This window comes from Pteropus vampyrus, unplaced genomic scaffold (assembly GCF_000151845.1).
Source record: "Pteropus vampyrus isolate Shadow unplaced genomic scaffold, Pvam_2.0 Scaffold461, whole genome shotgun sequence".
Classification (NCBI taxonomy): Eukaryota; Metazoa; Chordata; class Mammalia; order Chiroptera; family Pteropodidae; genus Pteropus; species Pteropus vampyrus.
In genome coordinates, this window is record NW_011889242.1 from 450556 (window position 1) to 458846 (window position 8291).

The window sequence follows — 8291 nt, forward strand, 5'->3', positions numbered from 1 at the left end:
TAGCACTTATCATTGTATTGTTATCTTCATTTTAAAGTTAGTCAGCAAATTTTTATCCAACACTTTTCTTTGTAATAATGTGTTAGATAATGGAAAAGATACTAGAGAAATAGTGATCCTTGCTTCTTTAGCAACTGACAATCTTGTTAGTTTTACATATGAAACAGTTAAAGAAGAAAATGTTACATTGCTACTTTGTGTTATGAATAAATTGTTTTTCAAGAACTCAAGGTGAGCTTAAAATAAATGATCAGGGAAGTCTTATTAGAACAGTAGAGAGTTAAGTGAGGCCAAAACAAACAGTAACATATCATTAATTTGAACCTAGTTTTGGAAATTATGAACATTTGAGTAGGATTTAAATTTACCAGTTCAATATTTGATATGAAAATTGGTGGTTTCAACAATGTTGACTTGAGAGAAAGTACTTTTTCCAAACAATTGTAAGACCGTCTAGAGGTGTCTATGGCCATTCTGTCCCAAACAAGCCCGATTATGTCTGATCTCGGAAGCTAAGCAGGGTTGGGCTTGGCTCGTACTTGGATGGGAGACCACCTAGGAAGACCAAGTGCTGTAAGTGTAAGCTGACAAGGTCCTTGCAATCTATGAGGTCAACTAAGGGTTGCCTCGCTTGGGAAAAAAAAAAAAAAAAAAAAAGGGCTGTCTAGAGTTGATGTACTAATTCCAAATTATTCTTTTTCATTTTTTTAAAATTTAGTTTCAAGTATACAGTACATTGGTTATACATCTATATAGTTCATAAAATGATCTCCCCAATTGCACCCTCCCTCCCCTGACCCTCCACCTACCCAACGTATTAATGCTAACTGCATTCCCTATGCCATGCTTCCCATCCCTTTGACCATCCATTAACTACTAATTTGTACTTCTTTAGCCCTTCACCCCATTCTCCCAGCCCCCTAAATCCCCCTCCCCTTTGTCCAACACCAAATTGTCCTCTATATTTGTGCGTCTGTTTTTGATTAGTTTGTTCTTTGTATTCCTTAGATTCTGCGTATAAGTGAAATCGTAAAGTGTTTATCTTTCTCTGTCTGACTTAAATACCTTCTAGGTCCATCAGAGCAATATCTTTTTCCATCCCCTTCCTTTTCATATGTAGGGGTCTTGTTTTCTTATCCTTTCAGCCACTCTGTCTTTTGGTTGGCACAATTAATTCTTTTCCATTTAAGGTACTTATCGATTATAGTTGTTACTATTCTTTATTCCCATTTTTGATACATGTTTTTTCTTCTTAAAGAAGTCTCTCTAACATTTCCTGTAATACTGGCTTGGTGGTGATAAATTCCTTTAGCTAATTTTTGTCTGGGAAGCTCTTTATCTCTTCTTCAGCTCTGCTGGATAAATTATTCTTGTTTGTAGATCCTAGGTCTTCGTCCTGTCAAATATTTTTTGCCAAGCCCTTCTTTCCTGCATCGTTTCTTTTGAGAAATCAGCTACCAGTCTTACAGGTGTTCCCTTATAAGTAACTGTTTTTCTTTTGCTGCTTTTAATATTCTTTCTTTGTATTTAAACTTTGGCATTTTAATTATGATGTGTCTTGGTGTGGGCCTCTATAGATCCCTGATTTTTGGAATTCTCTGAGCTTCCTGGAGCTTTATGTCCATTTCCTTCACCAGGTTAGGGAAATTTTCCATCATTATTTTTTCAAACAGCTGTTCAACATTTTGATTTTCTTCAGTTACGCTGATCAGAAGGATATTTGGACCTTTAATAGTGTCCCATATGCTCTTTAAGTTATTAATATAGTCTTGGCATCTTATCTCTTGCCATTCTGATTCTGTGTCCTTGGCTTTCCTGTCCTCTGGGTGGGGCATTTGATCCTTTTCTTTATTCTCTTTTTTTTATTCCTTTGTTTATTCCATTTAATATACTTCTCATCTCAGATCATGTGTTCTTCATTTCAGACTGGTTCCCTTTTATAATTTCCATTTCCATTTTTATGTTTTTTATCTCTTTGTTGAAGTTCTCACTGAATTTATCTACACTTCCTCTAAGTTCATTGAGCATCTTTATAACCAATGTTTTGAACTCTGTATCTGTTAGATTACTTGACTTCATTAATATCTGGATCTCTGTTCTCTTCTCTCATATGGTTTCTGCTTCTTTGTCTTCCCATTTGGCTGCTATTCTGTATCTGTTTCTATGTACTAAGAAAAGCTCCTAAGTCTCCAGGTTTTATTAGTGAAGTAGGTGTCCAGTGGCACAGTCCTGAGAGGGGTTCAGCTGCAGGCCAAATTTAGCCCAAGCCCCTACCCCTCTGGGGCCACCTGTTAAGATTCAGCATGCAATCCGTAGATGCTGTGCTTATAGTTGCCTCAAAAGGCCACACCAGAAACCGAGACCAGCTGCCTCCAGTGCGAGTCTAGGTGTTGCTCAGCAAAGAGCACCTGACTCGCTGAGGATATACTGGATGTGGCTTGGATGGGGCTGTGAGTTGGGGAAAGTGGAGTATAAGGGAATCCTCTGGGTGAAGTGACTTCTGTTATCCATTTCGATGACATCTTGGCTATGGCAGTGCTGTGTCCAAACCCTGAGGAGGGGCGAGGGCTCAACAGGGAACAATGGATACCGCCGGCACTTCTGTACATACGACTCTCGTCTTGGTCCTCACTCCGACAATGTCTCCTTGTAAGTCCCTGCTGCCCGCTGCGCACAGCCAAATCGGCACTGGTGCTCAGAGTGAGTTAGTCTGTCACCACGAAAATCTACTTGAGGACGCGGCCCCTTTAAGAGGCTTCTGCTGCCGCCGCAGCCTCCATCTCACTCAGCTGCTCAAGACCAGGCAGCCCCACGTCCTCACCCCATCCTATCTTCTGCTATTGCTGGGCGATTTCTTGGATTTCTCCCTAGTTGTATGGCTTGTTCCTCTAGATCCCAGGAATTTTTCCTTGCTGCTGCTCCTTGTTTCCATCACAACTTTGATTTGGTTGCCAGAGGGATGAACAGAGCCTCTATCATCTACACCATTTTTTCCCCTCTCTTTTTGATTTTTTAAAAATAGTTTCCTTAAGTCTAGCCAAGTTTGAATTTTTCTAAATGTTTCTGTTATTATAAATATTCTAAATGTCTATTTTAATATGCTCTATTGTCAGAAATTTTTCATTACTTCAGACTCATCTACAACTCTTTCTTTATTAAAATTAGTAATAAGGATATTTGAATTGGAGTCATAGTTTCACAAACCCCGAAAGGCAGCTGATGTAAACATATAATGTTGAAACTTAACCCCAGATGTTGCTGTAACAGCTAACCTGATTGAATAAAACAAAATATGGTATAGTCTGGGGCTTTTAAAAAATTAATTACTATATTGCTGAGGCTTTTCTAGCCCCCCCCCAAAATTTTTTTTTCTTGTGTAGTTAATAAAAAAATAACATCAATTTGCTTTCCTGTTTTACGTAAAACAGGGCTTTACCTTGAGGCTAACCTCAGATATTACTTTGGAAAGTCATATTCTGGCTTTCTACTCTTTGCTGTATTAGAACTTTTTGTTCCTGTCTAGAATTCTTCATTTACCCTCTCTTTATTCTTCTAAAACTAGACTCTTTAGCCAAAATTGTATCCTCCTGCTTTATGTGTCCATAGCTTCTACTTCTACCCTAAGCTCTAGTGTATTAAATATAAAATACATATATTTGGTTAATATATGTATTTTAAATTATATTTCCAAATATTCTAATTGATTTTTATCTTTATATTTTAGAGTCATTTTTGTGGTTTCTATGATGTTGCAATGCATGGATGATGATGATCTCAGTAGCTTAGATATTAATGAAGCAGAAATTGAACTAGAAAACATGAGAGAAAAATTTTTCAGAAGTCTAGCAGTGTTATTGGAAAACAATAGTAATAACTACCAAGATATTTTCTAAAGCAAAGTACTGTCAATTAATAAGGGAAGTGAAAGAGGCTAAAGTTAAGGCATAAAAGGAATCAGTTGATTACCATTGCTTGGCTAGATTTGATGTGATCCTCGTAATAGGAAATGGAAGCTGATTGAGGCTATTAGTGGGGAAGCAGATAAAATATGGTATTATTTACACGGTGAGAACTTATTTGACATTCTACATGATACACATCTTAGCATTGGACATGGTGGACATACCTACATGGAAAAAGAGTTACAAGCAAAATACAAGAACATCACAAAAGAAGTTATAATGCTGTACTTGACACTCTGCAAACCATGCCAACAGAAAAATTCAAAACTCAAGAAAGTTCTAATATCAAAAACAATTAAGGAAGTTAACTCAAGATGCCAAGTAGATTCTTATAAACATGCAATTGAATCCTGATGGAGAGTTTAAATTTATAATGCATTATCAAGACCTTCATATGAAGTTGAGTTTTTTGCGGTCATTAAAATCTGAAAGGCCTCGGGAAGTTGCACATGCTCTATTAGATATTTTTACAATTATTGGAGTACCCAGTGTCCTGCAATCTGATAATGGGAGGGAGTTTTCAACATGGATTGTCAATGAACTCAGTGACATTTGTCCAGAATTGAAAATTGTCCATGGGAAGCCTCAGCCTTGCTAAAGCCAAAGTTCTATAAATCAAACTAATAAGGTATCCAAAGTAGGATTATCTCCTGTATACAAACTAACAATTCATCACACTATGCTGATTTTTGTGGTTCATTCAGATGACCCAAAATCAACCCTACCACAGAGGCATGCAACAGACTCCATGTGAAGGTACATTTTAGTTCTGAAACTAAACGACCTGTGTCATTCTCAGTTAACTAAAGAACTTGTTGCTAGCCTGACCACAGAAAATGAATTAGAGCAGGCCAACAGAGAATTTGGAAACAATTTAAGAACCCACTATGAAGTAAACTTTGAGACTGGAACAGATAGTAGTGATATTGAAGAGAATCTTTTTATTACTCCTAAGGTGGTCCAAAAAAACCCCCCTAAAAACAGACTAAAATTTTTTCCTGTGTAGTTTGTGAAAAACAATGTACGGGTGCTAATATTTGTATATCATGTAACAGAAATGTCCACGCAATCTGTGGAGTGCCCTCTCAACATAAGACCAAGGATTACCATCACAGAATAACTTGTAGTCTTTGCTGTGAGACCACTACAATAAAAAGGAAACATGATGAAATTCAGAGTTTGACTGTTCAACCTTCTAAAATGCTAAAGCCATCAGAGACACCATTTTCATCAGACAAAGTAGGAGATTGGGTAAGAGTCTATCTTCTATAGATCAAAGCAGGGGGAAAATCTTGTTTACTGTGATCATGATGAATGAAATTTTTTTGATGTGTTCTACTAAAGCACAGTTATAGCCATTTTGTAAATTTTTTCTCCAAAGAAAGGCCAATTATTATTTTTTTTTAAGAGGTAAAGTGATAGGATTTATTGAAGCGCAGAGTTGCAGCTTTCTTGCGAGAGGGGATACCTGAAAGTGGGATGCCCCTGAATAGAAAAAAAAGCTCCTTCTTTTAAAAGTTTATATGCTAGCTACTCTTTCTTGTCTGACAAGATGGGGGGGGCGGTCTGACAGGTGTGCCTCTTTCTGATTGGTTGGTTTAAAGGTTTCTAGGCGCTTTTTTCTGATTGGTTGGCACATCTCCACCCCGCACTCCAGGGTGCACTCCAGGGTGTACTGTGGGCTCCTTGACTGGATGTGGCCTCGAACTACATGTTCCTACCATGGACTGCCCTGTTCTGCCTAACATTTACTAACTTTTCTATTCCCCCTCTGAACATGTAACCCTATCCGCCATTAGGGTGAAGGGACCTCTCTGGCTGCTTCATGCTGAGGAAGGACGTTGAAAGGAACGGCAGTCAGGGGTGGTCCAGAGGTCTGTCTAAGGGTCCACGGCAGAAGGATATGTTCATTCGAGGTTCCATGTCAAGGACCATTTGCAGCTTGATGGCCTCTAGGTGAGAAGAAAACAAACTTTGTTAAAAGATTTAATAGACAGGGTCCGAACACTAGGGCTATCGGTTCAGTATTGTTTCTGCACAGGGAAGAAACCAGGATACCCAGTTCCAAATTTTAGACCAGGACCCCCATGATTTGCTTAATTTTTTGCAGATACTTGAGACCCTATCAGTGAGCTTTTTGAAGGCCAATTACTTTTAATGCCCCTCCCCCCCCAACCTTTTTCATGTTGGAAGTTGTAACCTTGAATGCTGTCTTATTTATTGTCCTGGGGTGCTGCATACCATCTTTTTTCTATTACTTTCTGATGTTGGGCATTTCTTGGGAGGATGAGAAAGCTACCATTCAGGGGATAAATGTTTATGCTGAAGGATGAATTTGTGTACAGATGAATTTAATGCTACTTTGTTTTAATTGTATGTGAGTTTGGGGGCAACTTGATCAATGCAGAGATATTGCTAACATGATAATTCTTTTAGTATATGTGATGTTTGAGCATGAAGATGATATAAAGGAAGATTCCTTTTTTCAGCCTCTTTACCAACAAACACAACTAGTTCAGAACTGTATAAAGCTAAGAAAGGACATCTCAGATCAAGTAAAGAAATATTTTGGAAGAGCAGGGGATGATAAATTTGTTTGGGAGATAGGGTTTGTGTTGGAAAAGAGTTTAGTTTCCAGATTTAAATAGATAGTGTAAGATAAGGCCAATGAGATTTTAAATCAGTAGGTTCTATAAAGTAGAGTTACTGTGTATTCAGGTTAGAATTTTGAAATATAGAGGTTACAAATGATTTGGTATAGTGGCATTCAGAGTACCACCAGTGCTGGTCTGAAAACTATAAGTCTATAATGAGTATTTAGAAAGTATTTAGAAACTGATAACAATTTGACATTGCTCTGACACCCAAGCACATGGTTAATGAATCTATCTTTTTGCATAGAATACAGACCACTTTGGGTGTTGTTAAACTCTCAAGGTGAGTCACATGTGGTGGTAATTGCACACTAGTCAAGCACAATAGGTTCATGTTATAATGTGTGATATTTTAGTTTGTCACCTGTAACTCAAAAGTATATAAAACTCAGATAAAATTTTATAACTTAATTTTAAAATCATTTTTTCAATCAAGTCTAGTTTGTAATTTGTAGTTTAACATTAATTAGATAAAGTAGGAAAGAAAAATTTGTATTATTTCTTTTTAATCCTAATTTGCAGATGGCTAAACAAGCTTCACTGGACTTTTTTATCAAAAAAAAAAAAAAAGATACACCTTTTCTGACTATAGCAGTAGTAATAAAAGAAATTATAACAATGGAAGTCATTCTGAAGAAGTGAAAACAAAAAGAATTCATACTAGTTTTACTCAGAAGTATGATCCCTCATATATCGAATTTGGTTTTGCAGCCATAATTGGTGGTGACGTGTTAAAACCACAGTGTATTATTTGTGGAGATGTACTATCTAATAAAGCAATGAAACCATCAAAACTTAAGCGTCATTTATATTCAAAACATAAATAAGTTCACAACCAAAAGAATTTTTTGAAAAAAAGAGTAGTGAATTGAAAAGTCAACCAAAACAGGTGTTCAGTGTCTCTCATATAAACATTAGTGCTTTGCGAGCTTCTCATAAAGTAGCACTTCCAGTTGCCAAGTCTAAAACACCATACACAATTGCTGAGACATTAGTGAAAGACTGCATCAAAGAAGTTTGCTTGGAAATGTTGGGTGAATCTGCAGCAAACAAGGTAGCTCAAGTACCGCATTCCAATGACACCATAGCTCGATGTATTCAGGAACTGGCTAATGATATGGAAGACCAACTCATAGAACAAATAAAAGTAGCAAAGTATTTTTCATTGCAATTTGATGAATGCAGAGATATTGCTAACATGATAATTCTTTTAGCATATGTGAGGTTTGGGCATGATGATATAAAAGAAGAATTTTTTTTTCAGCCTCTTTACCAACAAACACAACTAGTTCAGAACTGTATGAAGCTGTGAAGAATTATGTTGTCAACAAATGTGATTTGGAATTTAAGTTTTGTATAGGAGTATATTCTGATGGTTCAGCTTCAATGACAGGAAAACATTCTGAAGTGGTGACCAAGATTAAGGAACTTGCGCCAGAATGTAAAATAATGTATTGCTTTATTCATCGAGAAAGTCTTGCTGTGAAAAAAAATCAGCTGAACTAAATAGTGTGCTTACTGACATTGTAAAAATTGTGAATTATGTAAAATCTAATGCATTAAATTCCAGATTATTCTCTTTATTATATGATAATATGGAAGCTGATCATAAATAACTGTTATTGCATGCTGAGATATGGTGGTTATCACAGGGAAAAGTTCTATCAAGAATGTT

General features: G+C 36.7%; 1 pseudogene; it reads left to right on the top strand.

Annotated features, from left to right (window-relative positions):
• Positions 1-461: 461 nt before the first annotated feature.
• On the top strand, positions 462-580 carry LOC111732455 (annotated as a pseudogene).
• Positions 581-8291: the final 7711 nt, after the last annotated feature.